The sequence below is a fragment of the Mytilus edulis genome, chromosome 4, assembly GCF_963676685.1.
Source record: "Mytilus edulis chromosome 4, xbMytEdul2.2, whole genome shotgun sequence".
NCBI lineage: Eukaryota > Metazoa > Mollusca > Bivalvia > Mytilida > Mytilidae > Mytilus > Mytilus edulis.
In genome coordinates this window covers 50,629,402-50,655,313 of record NC_092347.1, presented here as the reverse complement: position 1 = coordinate 50,655,313, position 25,912 = coordinate 50,629,402, and positions in this window count along the sequence as shown.

Sequence of the window (25,912 nt, the reverse complement as noted above, 5' to 3'; positions counted from 1 at the left end):
TCATAAACTATCGTGGTTTGACTATAACTAGTTTAATCGGAAATTGTTTAACTTTATTTCAAATTCCCGTTTTGACAAATTTCTAATCGAACACAAAATAATTAATGGCTGCCAAATTGGCTTGACAAAGAAAGCTAGGACCTCTGACCACATGTTTGTAATCAAGACAATTATTGATAAATATTATAATAATTCTGGTGGTAGACTTTATGCCTGCTTTGTTGACTTAAAAACTAATTGTAACTACTGAACTCGTGGTTTGTCGAATTTTGACCCCGCAAGTGAAAGTTGGCTTTCCATAAGATACATATCTTGTTTGTAGTTCGATCAAATACTATTTTTTCAAAAAACCTATATTCAGACAAGATTAGCTTAATTTGTTTTGTTGATAACATATGTGTTGCTGTAAGGACATACGATACAGTTTCGATCCTATTATGATTTTTTAAGAACATTTGCATATACAAACTAATTTTCACCTAATCAATTCAAATATGTATTCTAATATGACTCGATTCTTTCGCTTGAGGAACATGCTCTAAATCCAATAAAATGTGTTTGCACATACATGTATTGACTTCTTCAGAATAATGAATTGCATCAAATTAGCATGCACTTAATATATTTCCTTAACTTTAAAACACTTTCAAACACTTAAATGTTGCACATGATGTTACTAATTCATTTATTATGACTGTAATGTGTTGCATTCCGAAATTCACATATGTGACCTAGATACGACAACTGTTCATGCTGGCTGGTCAAACTTCGCCTTCTGAAAAATGCCATTGCCAGCCGTTTGCTTCTTTACAAACAAAAAAGGGATCTTCATGGAAACGCAAACGCTTTTACACTTATACTTATCGGACATAGAACTTACCTTAACTATCCTATTCAGAATCGAAATAATTGATGCAAGCTACACTTTCACTATCGCTCGGGAAAAATTATTACGAATATAATGCCTACCCATGTTAAAACTGCAATAAAGTATAGCTTACATCAATTATTTCTTAAATGAAAATATACCTTCATTTGCTAATTTAAGAGACCAAAGGGGAAGAAATTTTGACATTTACTCTACTTTAATTTTTTATGACAATTCTATTCTTTGGATAGACAATTTCATATTGGATTTCGAAGAATACTTCTGGTAATGTTCCTGACCATATGATTATTTGGTCATGTACATATGTGTGTCTATTCGCACATGGTCCTTCCATACGCGTATGGTCAAGGTACTAATAATAAATGCAATATTATTAGTTACACCGTTTATAAGCGTATTCTAGATCAGTAAATTCTATAAAGGATGAGAGCGAAGCTCGAAGCTCGAACCAATATGGAATATCCTACTCCATATCTATCGTAGTAAGTCATTAGTACACTGTGTAACGATTCGTCTAGTCAGTGGCATATTAAAAAAAAAAAAAAAAACCGACTTCCTCCTACTACCAACAAAACAACTTGTAACCTTTTAGTTTGTTTTATGCTATTAACTCAATCGTTCACCATCCATTTTTCCGTCTCTTGTCCGTGCGTCGGTTTCAAAGTTTTCTTCAACGTAGTGTTGTTTTCAAAAAGGGACGTAACACCCAGACCGTATTTCAAAGTAAACAATGTCTATAAACCGATATTTTAAATAATAGAATAACTAATCGAAGCCTGAATTCAAATATAGAAAAGATATTCAACAAGTGCCCGAACAACTGTAACACATTAAATCACGAACGCACGTAGCGCGTCAAAAGTTGAATATTTTTCAATATTTGAATTCTTTGATTTGACTTATTTATCAGTCTAGTTTTGATGCAACGTCGTCGACAACGACTCAGCAATGCTATTATTGTATAACGTCAGAGGAGTGAAATTTAAATGTATAATTATTTATTATTTCACTGGGAAAACACGGTAATTCACTACAATAAATAAACACGGTCTCCACACCGTCAATGCCACCGCTGGTGGTCGTTTCGTCCCCGAGGGTATCACCAGCCCAGTAGTCACACTTTGGTGTTGATATGAATATCATTAATGTGGTCATTTTTATCAACTTCCTGTTTACAAATCTTTGAATTTATCGAAAAACTAAGGATTTTCTTATCCCAGGCATAGATTACCTTAGCCGTATTTGGCACAACTTTTTAGAATTTCGGATCCTCAATGCTCTTCAACTTTGTACTTGTTTGGCTTTGTAAATATTTTAATATGAGCGTCACTGACGAGTCTTGTGTAGACGAAACGCGCGTCTGGCGTACTCAATCAAAATCCCGGTACCTTTGATAACTATTAAGCAAAAGTATTCCTAGAAATGTATAGAAGGTAAGATAAACGTTTAAATATAAGGTAGATGTGTGTTCAAAAGTTACAGTTAAGAATTCACAATTTTTTTTTTTATGATGAAATCGAATCATATTTTGAAATATTTTAACATGATTATAATGAAATAAAGTCAATTTTGCTCAGAAGTTGATATTATAATAAAAGCATTTTTACATGTCGATTTTATCTTACGAAACACAATATGTCGAATTAGAAATATATTTAAAGAAATATATAAAAAATGAACCGTTTAACAAGAAGTCAACTCTTTTACCTACAGTCACATGGGGTTTTGAACGTTCTTCTCTGTTCCATATTTTGTTTTTGTGTTTAAATTTGATATATGTAAATTCAAGTTATTTTTCATTATTTAATTTTCATACGGTATAGATGAAACATATCGCTTTATTGTGATGAGGAAAATAAGATTAAATGGGCAGCACGTATTTTTTTTTATCTTTTACTTACAGACAAAAAGGTTAACACGAAAAAGGCGCTGTAAATGGTCGTAAGTGAACGCAAGATACAAGTGATACACTAAAACTCGAACAATGTGATCGTTCTTTTAATAATTAATTGAGTATAGTATACTCGTATGGTCCGAACATACGCGTATGGTCAGACCATATGAGTATACACACCTGACCCGTATGGTCCAAATACCTATATCGTCTGACATATAATAGTTATCAAAGGTACCATGCTTATTATTTAATACACCAAACGCGCGTTTCGTCTACATAAGACTCATCAGTGATGCTCAGATCAAAATAGTTATAAAGCCAAACAAGTAAAAAGTTGATGAGCAATGAGGAACCAAAATTCCAAAATAGTTTGTCAAATGCGGCTAAGGTAATCTATGCATGGGAAAATACTTAGTATTTGGGAAAAAAAATCACATTTTTGTAAACAGAAAATTTATACAAATGACCATATAATTGATATTCATATCAACACCGAAGTGCTAACTACTGGGCTGGTGATACCCTCGTTCATCAGCAGTGGCATCGACCTAGTGTTGTAAATAGATATCAAAGGTACCATGCTTATAAATTGATACACCAGACGTATACAAACATGTTAATATGTTGGATGATGTGAAAACATTTCATATAAATTTTATATAAATTAACCCAGGTAGTACATGCAAAAAATGGATTATATTATATAACATTCCGTAACATGACGTGCCTCTTCTGCTTTGTGAATAAACCCATGATCTAACTCCAATAAAATTTGTTTGCACATGCGTATATTGACTACTGCAGAATTATGAATTTTATCAAATTGGCATGTATTTAATATATTTCATTAAACTTAAAACACTGCCAAACTCTGAAATGATATACTTTTTGTTACTAACTCATTTATTATGAGTGTAATATGTTGCAATTGGAAATTGACATATTTGTCCAAGATACTACAACCGTTCATTCTGACTGTTAAAAACTTCTCCCTCTGAAAAATCACATAGCCAGTCGTTTGCTTGTTTTCGAAAAAAGGGAGGTTCATGAAAGACAAACGTATTACACTTATAAATATCGGACATAGAAATTAACTTAATTGTCATAATCAGAATCGATATAATTGATTCAAGTTATACTTTATTGTATTTTTAACATGGGTAGGCATTATATTCGTGTAATTATAGCCCTCACTTTCGCTAGGACAAAAATAATCACGAATATATATATAGCATGTCCATGTTAAAACTACAATAAAGTAAAGCTTGCATCAAGTATTTCTTAAGTATCTTTTTAATAATCTCATTGCGAATTGTAAAATAATACATTCTATTAACAAGGAAGTAGGAAACTGTTCCATATCTGACGAACAATACTGAATTTAAGTTATGGAGATTTTTATTGTTCTGAATGTCATTCAGTGAAACTTCAGTACTTTCGGCACCACAATCACTTGGGTAAAGCTGATGACCGTAACTTGATTCACGGTCATCTCAAGATGTCGGATGAAAAATAAGATCAGTATCTGTATTGTCTGTTAAGGTGTTATGTATCTTTTTCTTTTCAAAAAAAAAGATTCACATGAAAATCACAAATTACTACCGATAAATGTGCATGAAACAGGAAATTCGATTTAAAACAAATCGCTAAGATGACCGTAAATCATCATTAAAATGTTTTCAAGATAACCGTAACATATAACAAGGATGACCGTGATTGGAAAAATGATGACCGTAATTTCTAACGGATGATCGTTCTTTGTGAATGATGAACTTAACTTTGAAGGGATGACCGTAAATTCTACGAAATATCCGATTTTGTATTCGTACCTTTTTGTTGAGTTTGTCTCAATAGAGGCTCGGTTATCTTATATAGATATATTTAATCAATTTCTTTTTTTTCTAATTAATTTTATATGATAATTACAAACCTTATAGGAGATTAGTCACGATGTTATGTGGTCTGTCTTTGTGTCTCTTTAATTTGAATTAGGTAATCCAAGATTTAGAGATGCACTCGACTATGTTATAATGTTATAGTATTTAGTACCAGTATTACATTCTAGAAAGATGTTCTTTTTCATTCATTGTCATAAAAAAGAATAATAAGTATTATTATACTTCTTTTCTAGTAAGACAGTGCACTGTTTTCTGCCTCCTGCTTTTCGGACAGTTAGTTTTAAATGTAAACGGGAATCCTCAGTTTGCATCCTAGGTTCATGACAATAATAGGAAATTGCACGTTGATCGTAAACAATGAAACATTAATTTATAAGACGTTAAACTTTTAATACAAATTGACAGCGATACGACTTAAAGTTGAAGAAACAAATCATTTCTTAAACATATGAATGATCATGAATATCCGGTAATCGATGTGTATGGTTACAGAATTAGCAGATTAAAATCTAAAGTTGTCTTGATATATGAATAACATTTCTGTTTATACAATTTCACAAGGTTCCCCCTTGTAACACGCTTTTCGTACAAGACAATTTTAAAGATCTATTTTGCTGGAGTCATCTTCACTATTTTGGTCGTTGATTTTAAAATTATGTTTTGTTATTTTACTTGCAAGACAAAATGGAGGCTGTGCACCGCAGTTTTCATTTTACTTGTAAGGTGACATTTAATCGCGCTTTTGTTTCATGTTTTTACCACTTGTTCATGTGCATGTCTTGTTGCATGTTCATTTAGAAAATTATGTCCTCTACCGTTAAAAGATACATATGATTAACTATGTATTTGAAGCATTTCTTATTTCCTTCTACGTATAGGATAATACTCTTATAAATACGTTTCATACCAACACGATTAATTATTTGATACAAAACAAAGGTAGTAATACGTATATTTCTTAGAACTGACGGTCACCCTTATTATGAATCGCTAATACTGTTACGGTAATCTCAATTGTGATTTACGTTCATCTGAGCGATTTTTTCAAATTGAATTTCCTGTTTCATGCACATTTATCCGTAGTAATTTGTGATTTCCATGTGAATCTTTTATAAATTTACATCATACCAATGTTTGCTTTGGAAAGAAAATGATACAGAAACACCTTAACAGACAATACAGATACTGACCTAATTTTTCATCTGACATCTTGGGATGACCGTGAATCGAGTTACGATCATCAGCTTTACCCCAGTGACAATACTGATATCACTTAATTCCATAATGATTGTTTTGTATTGTTGACAAACATATCTTATGAAATTGTTGACAAAAATGTCTTCAAGAAATTGTTAACAAAACAAAAAAATATCTTGGTAGGTTAAGCTTGCGTTTTGAAACACGATTAATGGTTAATATATCAAAAACACAAACGTATAACAAAGCAACATTATAAACTTGCTAATATACGCATGTTTAATCAGGATCTAGATGTAATCGGAAAAACCTTTTATCAGTTTTATATTTGCAGGAAACGGTTTTCGCATTAAGAATGATAAATTCCCATATCGGTATAAATTTTTCTGTTCGAGACTTCCTCTAGAGTTTAGACTTTATCAGTAAAACTGCCAACTTAACATGTGCTTCAGTCGTTTTCATTTCTTCAACTAACCCTAATTGATCATGATATATCTTATATATATCGATCAATCAACTTATTCCGGATAGATTTGTAGGCGATTACTGTATAATTTGCACTCCTTGTCAGATAATAATTACAGACAACACAAGATACTACAATTATTTTCTTTTGTTTCAAAACAAAATAAAAGAATATGTAATATCCAAATGATTCTCATTTCCAAAATCGATTATTAAACAAGAGGCTCCAAGGATTACAACATAGACAAAACCTTTCGAAATCACCGTGTAGAACGCCACATGCGGGGTGTCGGCTTTGTTTGACATGGGGTGGCAATTTCGAAGCGAAGAAAAACTGTCAAAGTAAGTTCAAGTATCAAAATTTCTTTATTTAGAATTCTTAGTACCATATAATGTACTGCACGGAAGAAACTGAAACACAATCTATTTCCTGCAAGCAAAATCAGTCGTTTTCAGTGCTCTGTTTTCTCAAACACCTCTCCCTAGTTTTCCGTGTTGCAGATTTTGAGGCTTCATATGCAAATTTCTGGATAAAAATCTACTTTAGACGACTCCCCTCTGCTTCATTTATATATAATTGAATTCTTATTATGGAATTTAACCAAATACCAGCTTCATACCTAAAATTAATTGGTTTTAAAACAAGTTTTTCATCAAAATATAAAGTGTCGCTCGGGGTGTCAGATTTTGCATCTCAAGGGGTAGAGGCTTTCGATAAAAAACGAATAGATTTGCATATGAATCATGTAAATCGGTCTTTATCTGATCCTTTTTAATTCAAACACAACTGCTATATCATGATAACAAATAAAAAACTGAAATTACCTCATTTTGCCTCCTTTTTAGTCATATAAGACATGTGCTTTTGATTTCATAAATAGTTAAAAATGACTCAAAATATTTTGATTTATAGCTAGAAAATGATTCCCTTTCCTTTTCAGTCACTATCATGGTCAGATAAAAAGTCACTGATGTGGCTCAATGCACCGAAGGATGTAGGAAAATCATAGATTAGACCTCCATATAAGATTTTGCCGAAGCCACCAACAGTCAAACTCTATCATTGGCATCAAAGGTTTTCATCAGGTTCTTCTCAAAGGCGCTTGTGCATGCTATAAAAACCACTCAATCCGAAACGAAATCGATAACTCTCTCAAATGAAAAACTCACCGGCATCTTTTTCATCAAATGACAATACTGCTTGAAGGAGACCTGAAGCCGATGACACCCTATTCTCAACAATATTAAAAAGCGATTCAAAATCTTAAAAAACTTTATATATATGGCTGTTGATTTTCTATCTTTTATCCGAATGATAAAAGCAAATAAACATCTTTTCGACAATATTTCTTTTCGACTTTTCTTTGGGACGGTCAGATTTATGTCAAAAAGAATAACATCGGAACTATGGTATCGAGAAACAACTAAGGAGGTTATGGAAAACTGGCTACAGACTTTTTCACGTTAATTGTTTATATTTTATGGGTAGACCAAAAATTATTGGATACTTTACCGAACACTTGTGTGAGCGCGGAATGGGCGATCCCCAAGATGCAGGAATTAATAATGCAGTTCCAAATCAAAAGATACTATCATACCTTATCGCAATAGACATTGATATCCCAAAGAATTACCTCATCGCCATGGACCTTGATATTTCAAAGTGTGACCTCTGCTTTAGATATCTTGGTTCTAACGTTCTCCACGCATTCTTTATCCTGTATTGAATATGTTAGGTAATCAACAAAATTATGAGTTTATGTTATGTGCTGACGGTTTTGAAGATGGAAAAAGTTCAAGGAAGGAAAAACACTACTAGAAGACCAAATGAATACAAAGCAAACAATTATTGGGTATAGACAAGTTTTTGGAACTTTTTCTTTGTAAAAGAGCACATGAGGCGTTTAAAGATTTAGGTCTACGGTTGAAAGACCATAAAGAGCTCGCCATCCGCCAAAAATTTGGTCTTTAAAAGTTTGAAGGAATGGCGGGTGACAATTGGCATCAATTGAGATTTGTGTTTGTGATCAGTGTTTCATTGTTTCAGCTAACGGAACTTGGTGGAAATTGCCTTTCTTGTATCAAATAGTTCTTTCTAGTGCTCATGACATTTTTGGAACAAAATCACATTATGTTAATGAAAGCACAGTAGACATCTTGTATCAAAGAAACCATGTCAGCCTCTTGGAACATGATGAAATGTTTCGATGTTAGAACCAAGATATCTCAAACAGAGGACAGACGTTAGGATACTAAGTATCAAGGTACATGGCGATAAAGTCTGATAGTATCTTTTGACTGCAAAACTTATTTCTTCGTCTTGGATCGGCCATTCTGCGCTCACATAAGCTTTCTGTATTGTGTTCAATACTTTTTGCTCCACCTAGTAAATTTACCATTTGGATAAAAGTTAGGAAATCAGCAGCCAAATTGATTTTTCCCCAGATTTTGAATCGCTGTTTTGAAATAGTTAAGAATAGGAGTGTCATCCTTTTCATGTCTCCTTGAAGCTTATTGCCATTTGATAATAAAGATGACGGTGAGTGTTTTATTGACAAGAGTAACGGTATTCGTTTTGGAGTGAAAGCTTTTTGCAGTGTGCACGTGCGCTTTCGAGAGGAGCCTGAGGATGAACTTTGACTGTTGGTGGCTTCGTGACTTTTTTCTGACCGTGATAGTAACTGAAAAGGAAAAGAAATCATTTTCCAGCGGTAAAAAAATATTTTGACTCATCTTTTACTATTTATGAAATCAAAAGCACATGTCTTATATGACTAAAAACACACAAAATGAAGTACTTTTTAGTTTTTAATATGTTATCATAATATAGTGTTTGTGTTTGAATTAAAAAGGATCAGACAAAAGACCGATTTACATGATTCATATGCAAATCTATTCGTTTTTTATTGGAAGCCTCTACCCCTTGAGATGCAAAATCTGACACCCCAAGCGACACTTTATATTTCGATGAAAAACTAGTTTTAAAACCAATTAATTTTAAGTATGAAGCTGGTATTTGGTTAAATTCCATAATAGGAATTCAATTCTATATAAATGACGCAGAGGGGAGTCGTCTAAAGTAGATTTTTATCCAGAAATTTGCATATGAAGCCTCAAAATCTGCAACACGGAAAACTAGGGAGAGGTGTTTGGGAAAACAGAGCACTAAAACGACTGATTTTGCTTGCAGGAAATAGATTGTGTTTCAGTTTCTTCCGTGCAGTACATTATATGGTACTAAGAATTCTAAATAAAGACATTTTGATACTTGAACTTACTTTGACAGTTTTTCTTCGCTTCGAAATTGCCACCCCGTGTCAAACATAGCCGACACCCCGCGTGTTGCGTTCTACACGGTGGAAATTATCAAGATAAAAGGCATACATACTAAATAGCAAAGAATCTTCATTTCAGGGCAATAACTCGGGTAAGGAGTTTATTGAAAGTTTCCTCATATTTGTTGCTTTTTTTTTAAGATCTTGCATTATTAATTAGTTTAGCTGTTGACAATGTTTTTCTATCTAGTAAATACAGTCACCATAGATACCCGACTTAAAATTGTGTGCGTCAGACGTGCGTTTCGTCTTCGAAGGACTCATCAATGACGCTCGAAACAAAAAAAAGTTTAATAGGCCCGAATGAATCACGAAGTTGATGAAAAAGTGAGGATCGATAATTTCGTCTATTACAGATACGTCTACTATGCGGTATGGGTTTTGTTCATTGTTGAAAGCAGTATTTTGTGATTTGCCTCTGGTGTGCGATTATCTCGCTGCGGCGAAGACTCATTTGATGCCTAAATGTTTTCTGTTGTCTCTTTGACAAGGCAATCCAGCAGTTACTTAGACAAATGGTTGGCTAAAAAACTCATCATAGATATTACCACGCTTTAAAATTGTGTACACCAAACGCGCTTTGTGTCGTCAAATGACTCAAAAATACAGCTAAGTTTGGGGTATAAATTCTAAGTATTTCGCGTTTTGTTCTAAGAACTGAATTACTTGCTCATCTGAACTAAAAAAAATTAATTGAAGCTGTGTTCAAGAACTTTGTGCTTCATTTTTGCTTTTTTAAACCAGCATTAAAATAAATTTAAAATAAAACCGGTTGCACATTCTTCAAAATATGCAAGTCCACCGGAAATGGTAACACCCTAGAAAGCTCTTCAGTATATCTATTTTGCAACTTACAAAATATGTCAAAGGTTTTAGCATCCTCAACAGTTACAATGTGACTTAAATTTTTGATTTGTCAATGTCAAGCAAATTGTCGATATTTTCCAAAACATGATAAAAGAGGGACGAAAGATACCAGAGGGACAGTCAAACTTATAAATCGAAAATAAACTGACAACGCCATGGCTAAAAATGAAAACACAAACAGACAAACAATAGTTCAAATGACAAAACATAGAAAACTTAAGAATAAACAACACGAACCCAACCAAAAACTAGGGGTGATCTCATTTGCTCCGGAAGTGTAAGCAGATCCTGCTCCACATGTGGCACCCGTCGTGCTGCTCATGTAATAACAAATCCGGTAAATAGTCTTATTCGGTAGGTCACATTCATGAAAGGGAAGGGGATTGTAGTTACGACGTAAAGAACATATCCGATATCATTTGATATAACGTTCAACCAACTCGTGATGGCGTCCGTAAAATTTACGAAGGGATGATTTCAACTTCACCATTTGGAACTTTTGGTTTAATAGCTTCCTTGTGAGCAGCAACCCTCTATCAAGAAAATCATGATAGGAAATGCAAGCACGGGAATATCGTATCAATTGGGAGATATATACCCCGTATGCAGGTACTGCTGGAATGTTGCTACTTAGAAATGGAACGTTAACAATTGGAAAGCTCTTTTGTCGTAAAGTTTTGTTTTCAACCGACCCTCATTGTCAATTTCTAGATGTAAGTCAAGATATGAGGCCAACTTAACTGTATCTGTAGTATCCTTTATCGGTAGTTCAATTGGATAGATGCGTTCCACATAGTCACCAAATTTTGAATTGTTTAGTGAATGAACATCATCTATATAGCGGAAAGTTACAGGATATCGCTTACTTCTTATCTTTCTTCCTGAGAAGTTCCTGTATGAAGTCAGCCTTATAATAATAAAGAAACAAGTGGGCAAGAGGGACACTGTCAATGCTAATCGCAAAGAAAAACTTTGGTGGGATTAGTTGGCGACTCAATAATATGTTCCTCCATAACTTAAAAAATAACTGGTGTACATATCATGTATTTCAATGTTATGTTGTCCGATGTTTACACATAGATGACAAGTGTCTGTTTTTGTCTCTTACATTGTGGCTTTCCTGAAAATAAATTCGCCATTTTTGTCTCGCTTGGATGGAGTAAAAAAAAAGTCAATGTTAGGACACCCGTTTCCGGCGGCAACGGCATCAACAATGTATTAGTTTGTGGTTAGGAGCAGTTTATGGTAAACCACAAGTGGTAGGTCAATGATATTTAAAACGCAGTTGTATAAGCATTGGCTCATCTTATTTCAATTGAGATAATTTTGCCCTGCCCTCTCATTCATTGTCTATTGACTTTGAAACTTTTCTTAGTTTACATGTAGTAGTTTGTGATTAGGTAAGTATATGGGGAACCACTAGTGGTAGGTCAATGATATTTGGTATACAGTTGTATAAGCATTGGCATATCTCATTTCCATAGAGATTATTAGGTCTATTGACTGAAACTTTTGCTTAGTTTACACGTATTAGTTTGTGATTAGATCAGTTTAATATGAATCTGTTGTCAGTAGTTGTCGTTTGTTGATGTGGTTTATCAGTGTTTTGCTTTGTCGTTTTTTATATAGGTTTGACCGTTGATTTATCCGTTTGAAAAGTTTTACACTAGTTATTTTTGGGGCCCTTTATAGCTTGCTGTTTAGTGTCATCCAAGACTCTGTGTTGAAGACCGTACTTTGACCTGTAATGGTTTACTTTTATAAATTGTGACTTGGATGGAGAGTTATCTCATTGGCACTTATACCACATATTCCGTTATATCTATATATGCCAATGTTAAGTCAACTATATACAACTTCATTGGCATTTGCAAGAATCGTTTCCATGGATACCAAATAGACCATATTCATCATGCTTCATTGTCTTTGAAACTTTTACATAGTTTAAAAGTTAATGTTTGTGTTTAAGTTTGTTTAAATAACATTTTATAAGTCAATGGTATTTGGTATGCTGTTGTATTAGCATTGTCACATCTCATTTCCATCGGGATTGTTCAGCCATATAGCTTCAGTCAGGACACATTTTGGACACTTTGAATATTTGTATAATTTATATGTTAAAGTATTGCTATTTTAATTTCAACATTTGCATTATCAAAATTACCAAAAGAAGAGACATATCTTTGTGATAACATTTTTGATAGGATTTCTTTTTGCTATCAATATTGAACTTCAAAGACTTCGAGGGTTCATATCATTTACATTAAATGTTTTTGATTGGATATTTTTGATATAAGTACTATACATGTTCGAGGTTCAACATTGATAGAAAAAAGTCCGATAAAAACTTTGAATATAATCAATATGGACCTTCGAGGTCTTAGATTATAGAACTATGCTACCCCAAGAACTCAACTTGACAATGGTCAACAAATCCGGGTTACTGCATTACTAACGGGAAACACAATGTGTAACAAACCATTTTAAATGATACAGCAAATATGACTGTCAGACAAATTGTATTTATTTAAGTAAAAACACATATCAAACATGCAAATATATTTTTTAATGCTAGTAATAGTTTTAATCACTAAAATGTCATGTGATGTTACATATATAGGACGGGTGTGTTCGGTGCGTTAATCAATGTCAAATTTTGGTTTGCCACTTCGGGAATGAACTTAATATAGTTATCAAAGGTACCAGGATTATAATTTAATACGCCAGACACGGGTTTCGTCTACATAAGACTCATCAGTGACGCTCAGATAAAAATAATTATAAAGCCAAACAAGTACAAAGTTGAAGAGCATTGAGGACCCAAAATTCCAACCCGATTGATAATTCATTACAGGATTACAAAGAAAACCTTGTATGTTTTGAAGAATATTTAAAAAATGGAAAATAAAGATTAACACAAGCAAAACCAAAGCAGTGATTTTTAGTAAACACAAATTAGAATTTTATGATACATGGAAAAAAATTTAAAATAGTTGATTGCTAATGTGACCTTGGTGTACATTTTTCAATTACAACGGTAGCGTTTGTACTGCACGAAAAAACACTTCTTGATCAGGCACAGAAGTCTTTGTATGCTCTCTACCGAAAATAAATGTATTCCCGTCGATTTGCAGCTAAAACTTTTTGACTCATTGGTTAGTCCTGTTTTATTATATGCTTCAGTGGTATGGGGATTTGATGGTAAAGATAACATTGAGAAAATACACCTTCAATTTTGCAAACACTTTTTGAAATTAAGAAGCAATACACCAAATGATATTGTGTATGGGGAACTCGGAAGATTCCCTTTGGAAACTATGGTTAAACGTAAAATGGTCTTGTTTTGAAATAGTTTATTATTGGAGAATAACAACTTATCTTCCATTATGTATAAATTAATTCTGACTCAAATTACATTTTCAAAACCCCACAAAATTAAAATGAATTACGTACGTTTAATCCATATTTAACGAAATGGATTTGGTTTTATTTGGCAAAATCAACCTCCCTCGGATAAACTTGGTTTAAAGAACATTATTTCACAAAAACTGAAAGACCAATTTTACCAGGTTTACCCAAATGAATAACTCTTCAAGAGATGCATTTTAATCATTTTACAAAGAGGGAATTTGTTTGGAAACCTATTTAATAAAGTTTAAGCTGTGTGACAGGAATTAAATAGCAAAATTCAGATGTTCAATATTTAAAATTTCCTGTAGAAACGGCAAGATAGTCTGGATTATCAAAAAATGAGCGAATTTGTCATCTCTGTGGTAATGGAATAGAAGATGAATTTCCTTATCTATTCATATGTCAAAAACAGGAAATAAAACTGCTAAAAAATAAATATATACCACAATATTATACTGCAAATCCAACGGATACATATTGAAACAGCTTTACAAAATCTTAGCAATATTTTTAAAAATACTAACACGATACTTATGATTTACGTTGTCTTTTTTTTTAGTTGAATGTTATGGTAGTTTGTAAATTGACGTTTTGCTGAATTTTTTACCATGTATGTAGCATTATTATGTTCAGTGCGAATGTATTGAGTATAAAAATGTGTATACCTATATATATGATGTCCTCTTGTACACCTATGTGTATGAGGTTTATTAATAAAGAATGGTCTATTGTCTCATTATTTAAAATATTTCACAGATTTTTTCTATGTCGGGCAAAAAAAAGAAGGACAAGGACAATCCCTAATTGACGTAACAACTGGCTTTTGTGTCCTTTGAAAAACGATTATTAGCAAGTTGCATTGTTAACAGTTGCACAATATGAAAAAAGTAAAAATTACTGAACTCTGAAGAAAATTCAAAACGGAAAGTCCCTAATTGAATGGCAATATCAAATGATTAAACACATCAATCGAATGGACAACAACTGTCATATTCCTGATTTGGTACAGGCATTTTAAAATGTAGAAAATGGTGGATTGAACCTGGTTTTATAGCGCTAAACCTCTTACTTGTATGACAGTCGCATCCCGTTATATTTAAAATGGATCAATGTGAATACAAATATTCATAATGTTTTGACGGAAAATAACTTTTGTGACATCTTGGCAAACTTATAGAAAGTGTATTTCACTTTTCTACCTTCTCACAAGAGTTATTTTCATATTCTATTTAAACCGCATACCGGACTGTAAAAGAATGTGCTATATACTACATAGTTTTGTATTCAATATTTAAAATCAGACCATGTTTATGTTTAAATTTGCAATTTCGTGTATGTGTTATTTGAAAAGGCCAATAAGACTATTGTTAACTGAGTACAGTTCATCCCATTCCATACAAATATGCAAAACGGATGCTTTATACCTTTTCTATAGTGGGCAAGCATTTGTACAATAAATCCCGTAGATACAAAGTGGGTAGCTCGCCACCATACATTCCTTAAATCAGTTTGCGAAAATATAACCGGGAGTATTGTTCTATGCTTTTGGTAAATCATGGAGGACGAACACAGTGGATTGTATTCATAACTAGCGTGAACCAAATTTCGACCGAAAGGCTACTGGATGACGATGTTCGTTTCGTGTGATATGCCTATGATATTCTGCGTTGACATGCTAAAAGGAAATAACAAAAATACCGAACTCCAAGAAAATTTTTAAATTTTTAACGGAAAGTATCTTATTAAATGGCAAAATCAAAAGCTCAAACACATACAACATTGTGTCAGATATAGCTTACGTACAGACATTGTAGAAAATGGTGGATTAAACTAGGTTTTATAGCTAGCTAAACATCTCACGTATATATGACAGTCGCAACAAAACACTGAATGTTCTGTTCAAGCACTGGTGACGTAGGGTGTTGCTAAATTGTTCGCTAGCTTGAGTCAATAGAAAATTTTAATAATGTTTTAGTACATAAATCCGATTGTGTTTATCTTTTGAAAAAAAAACAAAAAAACAAGTGTTGTGTCTATCCGATGGCATACCGGGCAGTAAGTAAGTAAGTGTCTACCTAAAAGGATAGAAATGTTAAAAAAAAAACCGATATGTATAGTAGCTTGTATGCAGACTTTCGTTAAACAATCATCATGGAATCAAAACTGTATCGAATGCCTTTAAACTCATGGTTCTTGTATCATCTGAATAATTATCGGCTATTGAGACGTACAATGGGAAGTGTTTACAAGAAAATGTCGAATCCTGGAAATCTTAGACGAAACATAACCTGCAAACGTTGCTGGATTTTATCGACAAAATATTTTGGATACTCTATTTATATATAATACAATGTATTTTCAAATGTCTGTATATCTTTAAAAAAATGCTATTTATTAGGCCGAATATCAAGGTCATTATGTACCAGTTATTTATTAGGTTTTGCAATACCCATCAAACGTGTTACCTTCGAAAAAGTTAAATAATATGTTATTCTGATGTCATGTATTATTATGAAACACATCTATGTCGATACTACAACAACATCTATGTCGATACTATAACATTGATAATTAATTCTACATGTATGCATGTAATTTACTTAAAGGATTATAGTAATTTAATTTCTTATTAATTTTATTTACTTGGTGCATAATTTCAGATTTTCTTCTTCTGATTTGTCATGTTAGCTTGTTTTTCGAAACAGTAGTGCGCTAACGTGCAAAGTTCAAAAACGTGCCCTTTTCATAGTTTTTTTTATTATTAAAATGTGACACAGTCTGTCCTACTTGTGACGTCAGCCAACCTTCGTCAAAAAAAGTAAGAAATGATGTTGAGAATTTGAAATTTACTATCGGACTAGTTTACATATCACCAAACTTCAGGCAATTATTTGATCATAAAATACATCTTTTGTTTATTTCAAGCAGGTAAATCTCCTCACCTGCCATTTGCTAAATCTGGTATAAAGAAATTCTGTATTGTTTTTATATTGAGTTATTCGGTGGTGGTCATCGTGGTTTCGTTTAAATGACTACATCGATATGGAATTTATATTGTTGCAACATTCAACACCGAACAGAGACAGCACACGCGGGAGTGAAAATTTATGTCAGTTTTATATCATCGTGGGTGTTGACTTCCAGTCTAAGAGGAACCTGAGATGACAAATAGTAGCATAACACAAGTTTTACTGATTTATCAGAAAATGTGTAATTTAACGCATAGTGTAATTTTATAGCTTAATTTACACGGAATCTTAACACGAAACGGTTAAGTGTCGCTGTATGTCTACCTCTCGGATTTGTCAAATATAAAACTGTTATGTGCTAAATGTACTGATAATGTAAATAACTTTCACTACAAATAAAGCTTGGTTTGTTATAAATATAACGTAATTGCACATCAGCTTTTTACCAATATATGTAACAAGTTCACCATCAATATAAGTTTATAAACTCATCAAAGATACCAGGACTAAATTTAGTATATACGCCAGACGCGCGTTTCGTCTACAAAAGACTCATCAGTGACGCTCGAATCCAAAAAAGTTTAAAAAAAAAAAAAAAAAAAAAAAAAAGGCCAAATAAAGTACGAAGTTGAAGAGCATTGAGAACCAAAATTCCTAAAAGTTTTGCCAAATACAGCTAAGGTAATCTATGCCTGAGGTAGAAAAGCCTTAGTATTTCAAAAAATTCAAAAATGTGTTAACAGTAAATAATTTATAAATATAACCATATCAATTACAATTCATGTCAGCACAAAAAGTGCTGACTACTGGGCTTGTGATACCCTCGGGGAAATGTTTGCTAAGAAAAAAAATCAATTATCCATGCTGCAAGAAGAACTTCAATGGAAAACTTCGTTCCACACACACTTGTGTTTCAGAATAAAAGTTATGAAGATTTTGTATTAAGCCATACAATACCAGTAACAAAACAAGCGTTCACTACTGATCATAGACAAGCTGTCATCGTCCTCGATGGAACATATATTTTCATTGAAAAAAACGTAGTGATTATCATTTCCAGAGCATGCATAAACACCGCTCATTGGTCAAACCTATGATAATTGTAGCTAGTTACTTTTGCAGATGTTGAACAAAGACGAAATGTTTAGATAAAGGCCAAACTTCAAAAAGAGATGAGAAAAGCATACTGGGCATTCATTGAAAATATGATCTTTGACATCGATATTAAAGAACAAGACCATCAATGCTTCAACAAACAACCCAAAAACGCTGTATTCCTATATAAAAAGCCAAAGAAAGGAAAACACCAGCATTGCATATTGAAGAAGCGAAGGCATCCTTCATAAAAAAAAAACTCTGAAAAAAACAACATATTAGACAAGCAATTTTAATCTGCTTTCACATCAGAAACTAATACAAAAATACCAACGAAAGAATCTAGTACACACCGTAAATGGATAAATTAACATCAGTCGAGAAGTTGTATACAAACTCATAAAAAATATAAACACAAATAAAGCTACAGAACCAGATACTATTGCTGGCAAAATACTGAAAGAAAACATCGAAATAACCTCAGACATACTTACTATCATTTTCGACAAATCTGTAGAAACATGCAAAGTACCATTAGACTGAAACCATGCAAACGTTACACCAGTATATAAAAGAGGAGACAAGCATCATCCTGGTAATTAAAGACCAATTTCACTTACCTGTATCTCATGTAAATTACTTGAACATATACTAACTAGCAACATGGTGAAATACCTCGAATCAAATAAAATACTATATGAATTACAACACAGATTTAGAACAAAAAGTTCATGCAATTCAAGTAATATCTCTTATCCACCAACTAACTTAAAACGATGATAAAAAAAATATACAACAGACTTACTAATCATGGATTTTGCCAAAGCATTCGACAGAGTGCCACACAAAGGCTTACTTTACAAATAAAAAGACTACGGCATCTCAGATCAGGCAACAAATTTGATTCAATCATTTTTATCTAACATTACTCAAACAGTCCAGTAACATCAAGCATTCCTTAGGGCACTGTTCTAGGACCAATACTCTCCCTTATTTACATGAATGACTTACCTGACTACCTTAAACACAGCCAAATAAGACTCTTTGCAATTCAAACGTTAAAACTAAAAGAAAGATTGAAATTAACTTTAAAAGCAACCTCACTCAGGCATGCGCCGGAAAGTAATCTTTAAAATGTTGTTGGTTTTCTGTACTTAAAGAAGAAAGAAGAATTAGAAGAACTTCTACAAGAATACCAGGACAAAAGGAGACCAACTAGGCTGCAAGAGTTATCCGGGGCAGTGACTCCGAAATGGAGTCGAGATGTAACCGGCAGTACAGCAGGCTCTTCAAGCCGAAATTGATTACCATAAATAGATAATTTGAAGAAAAAAAAACAAAAAAAAAACAGTTAAAATATATGTTGTGCTAAATCAATTAAACTACTGAAAATATGCTAACTAAACAGTAACTCGCGATAACGTTTGGCTTTTTTCAAAATTCGCAGCACCTAAATTATTTTTGTGTCTACATTTTTTACCTTAAAGGGGCACAAGCTACGAGATATATAAAAAATCTAAAGGTTTTTTTTCTGTTCAATCAATAATGAAAGTGAAATAGTGAAATAACAATTCGCTTTTTGCAGCCAAAAAGGTTCGTTTTTTTCAAATTACGCTAAGAAACATTGATGATTAGTTATTCACTTGCAAGTGAATGAGTCGACCTCTTTCAATCCGTATTCATGTGAACTTCAATTTAATCCCTAGCTAGAAATTAACAACGCATGCATTGTACGTGTATTGGTTATTTAAAGAAAAAGAATGTCAACAATGAAAGTGAAACTACGGTAAATCATTTGATTACTAATTCGATGCACATACAATTATTCTTATACGGTTAAAAACAATGAGAAACATCTATTTTTAATCTATACAATAAAATCAAACAGACCTATAAAAATCCAATTGCACGTGTTGGTTTAATCTATTCACGTCTTTATTTATGTTTACATCGCTTATATGGTCATCTGAGGTCAAATCGTTAGTTAATTAGATAGCGTCTGGACTAAATACACACGAAACGAACCTATATATTATCTACCCCATGGTTTGTAAACTGTTTAATTTAGACTTTTGATAGTTTGGATAAATGTTTTACATTATAAATCAAATATGAGAATTTGAGTCAAATCGGTGACCATGAATTTGACAGGTAGTGCCCCTTTAAGTATATAAATTTTTATTGTTATTAAACCGCATGTCAAATCTATGGTATAAGACTTAAAAAATGATCTTGTTTGTGCTGATCCAGTTTTAATTAGCGTGGGGTGTTGTCTTCCTGTGGATAGCGTTCCAGTGTACTAGCACTATAAAGTCCTAAAACTAGGGTAGGCTAGCACAAAATAGTCAACATTATACATATACCCTTTAGTTTTTAATTTATTTTATTTTCTTTTATTTACTTATCTTTTTGTTTGTATATACAAAACCTCAGTTTACTTATTATTTTTGCAAGACTCACATACACAAATTAAGGCCTATTTCGGTTTATACAGAATATTTGGCAACTAAATTCACATGCACAATTTGGCATATAAAATTTATCAACTGTTTACTTGGCTGTTGGTGTACAAGGACGACGCTGCTTACTTTGGTGGCTCCATTGTATTTAATTATTTATTTTTAAGTATATATTTTATTTTCATTTCTCTTGGTTTTCAATAAAAACAAATCATTTTCATATTTTTTATTTTTTATTTTTTTCTATTCACTAGTTCATTTATTTATTTAATTATTCTATCAAAATTATTCAAATTTTTACACGTGTTTACTTTTTATTTCTAATAGTTTCATATGGTAAAAATTAAATAATTCAAATGCCCAAAAAGGCGTAAACCATGCAGGGCCGAACGTGCAAGGGCTTTATAGCCAGTCAAGGTCGTAAAAAAAAACTTCCAAAGTCTTCGTTAAATTGTCACTATACCGAAGACGGCAGATGATGCAGATCAAAATGGTTGGAAAGGGAACCTGTTGTAAGGATATAGACATGATAAGACAGTTGCTTCGTTACAAATGCCCAAACAGGGAAATCGGCGAAAAACGTAATAAAATTCGTCTATAGATCATTAAATTTCAAATTTGTACTTCATAGAATTTTCTTAAAAAGCTATATGTTGATAGCGCGGGTCTGGCGTACTAAATTATAATCCTGGTACCTTTGATAATGTTTACACCACTGGGTCGATGCCACTTCTGGTGGACGTTTCGTCCCCGAGGGTATCACCAGCCCAGTAGTCACCACTCCAGTGTTGACATGAATATCAATAATGTGGTAATTTTTATAAATTCACTGTTTACAAAACTTTGAATTTTTCGAAAAAATAAGGATTTTCCTATCCTAGGCATGAATTACCTTAGCCGTATTTGGCACAACTTTTTGGAATCATTTTTTATCCTCAATGCTCTTCAACTTTGTTCTTGTTTTGCTTTATAAATATTTTGATATGAGCGTCACTGATGAGTCTTATGTAGACGAAACGCGCGTCTTGCGTACTAAATTATAATCCTGGTACCTTTGATAACTTTTTTTGATGATACAACAATTCCCGTTTTAATGATATAAAATAATCATTGGGTCAACGACTTCGTTTTTACGGTATACATCAAGCAAAGTGGTGTACTTGCAAACTCCCCGGCAGTTCCAGATCCGATCTGCATACGGGTCCGCATACTACTCTACACTAATGATGGAGTAGAGAAATAGTTCCGGAACGGAAACGATCACTGTACGGAGTTTGGTGTACTTGGTGAAAAAATACACAAAAACGTCGAAATAATCGTAACGTCATTGCGTTATAGACCTTTTAAAACCGTCGATTTTTTACGTTTTGAACTTCAGACTTGTTAAAGGATTTGTTTATACACCAAAGACTGAGTCGGTGACCATATGTGTTTTTTATATCATTAAAACAGAAATTCATGTTTTAACCACATATGTTTTTTTAAGAAAAATCTATGGAGTGAAAATATAAAATTTGTTGATTTTTAGGTAAATTTATGAACTTATTTCGTCGATTTCATGTGCTTTTCGATGGATGCGTATAATGATCTCATATAAGAACTAAAGTTTCCTCTGGAGTTACCACTCTACATGTAGCAAGACAAATCATATGCGGGACTGAAATGAGGAAAAGAGCCAGGAAACTGACATTCTAGGAAGCATTCCAAAGAAAAGATGGCAAAGGGGGAGAGCAATAAAACATGATACAAGCAAAATTAAGTGTTTCTTTGATTGTTTTATTTATGAATCTTAAAGGGTCATAAGATAATCAAGGGGCTAGAAAAGGATTTAGATTTTTGTCGCAAACTGCATATATATATATATGAAAATAAAAATTATTACATTAAAACAATGCCAATGGTTATGATAAATAAAAGAAATTTCAGTTATGATTAAAAAAAAATGAGACATTGTTAAGTGTTAATTATAATAGATCATAATACACTACCTAACATATTAGCATATGAAAGCATTAATGGCAACATGTTTTAAGCAATAGCAAATGCGCTTTTATACACATTGGTATTGTAAAATTTCAGCCTCGAACCAATGTATGAATCTCTGATGTCGAGTGCGTATTTTTGTTTATACATTTTTTTTTATGAAAAAAACATGTACTGAAACATGACGAAATCAGTACTGAATTCATAGAAAGTATAACATTATAAGTTTTAAGTCTTTCCTAGCAGTTCTGATATATAAGAGAGTAGAAATGTACCAAAAACGTGGGTAAATTATTGGTAGTGTATACAAACGTTCACTTATTTTGAAAGAATTCAATCAGTAATATTTCAGATAAATGAATTATTTTTTCGATTTTCAGTTACAATTCAACAAGCCCAACTGATGTGCATTTGGTAGTATAGTGTAAACTGTTGACTATAGAACATTTGCATTGCTCTTCAAATCACAGGAAACTGGTATGAACCCAAGGATGAAAATAACAAGTCGCCCCCTGCCTGATTACATGTTACACACGTTTACATTTTGCATATAGGCAGTTATTCTGTTGTTATTCCGAAAAAAAAGTATAAGCATTGCCTTAATAAGTCAATTAACAAAGGATTTTCTTATCCCAGGAATAAATTACCGTAGTTGTATTTGGTGAAACAAAGTGAAACTGAAAATTTTTTCGAATTTTTTGACAATTTTGAAATTAATCCGGAGCATCAAATGATTGCATTAAATCGATTATGATGAGACATGAAGAAAGTATATGTTACAACGAATAGACCGTTTATTGGCTGCACTGAAATTGATTGACATCATAGTATACTTAAACCAGATATCCGATATCTACATAAAAAAAATAGATAAAGTACACACAAAAAGAAGGTACTAGGCATTATCTTGATCTTGAGTTTCTAAGACAAGGTGTTATTTATGATTCTAAATATGACGTGCTTCTTTTACTTTGTGAATAAACCCATGCTCTAAATCCAATAAAATTTGTTTGCACATGCGTATATTGACTACTGCAGAATAATGAATTTTATCAAATTGACATGCATTTAATATACATTTGTATTTCATTAACTTAAAACACTCCAAAACTCTAAAATGATGCACATATTAGTACTAATTCATTTAGTATGGCTGTCATGTGTTGCAATTCGAAATTAGCATATTTGACTTAAATACGACAACCGTTCATGTTGACTGTTCAAACCCCCTTCGTCTGAAAAATCACATTGCCAGTCGTTTGCCTGTTTACAAATAAAAAGGGAGGTTCATGGAAGAGCGTACACTACCCTTTACACTTATACACATCGGACTTAGAAATTACCTTAATTGTTCTAATCAGAATCGAAATAATTGATGCAAACTACACTTTTTAGTAGTTTTAACATGGGTAGGCCTTATATTCGTGTTATTTTAGCCCTCACTATCACTCGGGCAAACATAATCACAAATATAATGCCTACCCATGTTAAAACTACTATAAAGTATCAATTATTTCTTAAACATACACGATTTCAGAAGTGAAGTCGCAATTTGACATCGGGCAGTTCATGCTGATGAAAATATTTGTTATCCAAAGATAACAGGACTCTGGGGTCATTCTGAAATCAACCTTCATTTCAATAAAAGATACATGTTCCAGACCCTTTAAATCAGTCAATAATTATGACTGATTTAAAGGCAATTTTTTTACGATTTCCTTCTATAAAATAGCTTCTAAACGTAATAATTATTTGGTCTACTGTTGAGAAGGAAGCCAATAAGTAAATCTTCTCTAACTATGCTAGGTTGATTGTCTATGCATTTGATAATATAAACTGATTGCGACTGAAAATGGGGAATGTGTCAAAGAGACAACCCGACTTTATATATACATACATATATATAATAACTAAATCTCAGCACAACAATGTTCAATATGCAAATATGCGGAAAAAATGTTTTTTCTTCCCTAGCCGGAATTCTAACTTATTCTATTGGGATATAGAGACAACACTACCTATGTCCAGCGCTATAGACCACTCATCCACATAAACTGGCTTGGAAGTGCCTAGGTTATCTCAAATGACGACTTGCAACTTGCATTATGTTCTACTATGTGCTGATTTTTTTGACATTGGCGTATCACCTGCCCAGTAGTCAGCACTTCGGTTTTGCCATGAATATCAATTATATGGTCATTTTTATAAATTTCCTGTTACCAAATTTTGAATTTTTCGAAAAACTAAGGAATTCTTATCCCAGGAATAGATTACCTTAATCGTATTTGGCACAACTGTTTTAGATTTTTGGTCCTCCATGCTCTTCAACTATGTACTTGTTTGGTTATATAACGATACTGAGCGTCACTGATGAGTCTTATGTAGACGATACGCGAGTTTGGCGTACTGAATTATAATCCTGGTACCTTTGATAACTATTAATGATATCTTGCTAAGCTTTTATCTTGGCATGTTCTATCTATGTTTTAACACATAATATTTGCTGTCTGTCTGTCTGTATGTTTGTGTTGTATATGTATCTGATGTTATTACATGTATGTTTGGTTTGTTAATATCAGTTGGTTTAAAGAGCCTTTTAGAGCTTATGTTCCTTGTTATTATGTATATTGGCGTTTTTCAATAAAAACGTGATTTCCTGTCCCAGCCACTTTTTGAAAAAATGTGTTTGATCTTTACAAGTAATTTTTTTGTGCAGTCAGAACATTGAATTAAATTTAACATTTTTAAGCAAAGAAACACTATGTTTAGAGGGATTGATAAGATATTGACTCCTGAATGGTCCAAAACAACCAAAATGGCATGTCCCTAGACCAACTGTTCAACATTCATACTCTAAAATGTTGTTAAAAAAGGTAGAAATAAATGTTATTTTTACTTAATATAAATTCTTTAACTATTCAAAAGTATGTTTAGAGCCAACATATTTTAAAAAAACAGCTTTTTACAAAGAATTTTTAATTTTAGAAGGTGTGTCCCTGACACTCCTAACAAAATTTCTACAACGAAACGAAGTCATTAAATTTTGCTAATCGACAGTTTTTTTTAAATCAATGTTTGCAAGAGGTATAAACATTAGGGTCTTACAAAAAAGTGATGCTTTTATAACGGGAATTAAATTGTTGGCAAAAAAAATTAAGCACATCAAATGGACCAGAGTGATAACGTATTTTTGTATATGTCCACTACGAAACGGGTCAAATCTCCTTCAGTATCTGGTTTTAAAAATAGGAAAAAAATATCAGTGTACAGCTTAGTACGTGCATTGATGAAACGGTTACCCACGAAACAAGTATGGGACAAAAACGTTTCGTAGTGGACACTACGTCTACCATACAGTCGTTTTTTTAATTAAATTCGTGCAAAACAGATAACAAGGGTTAGTTTCATGTAATTTTCAGTATGTTTTTATCAACATAGAATAGGGTT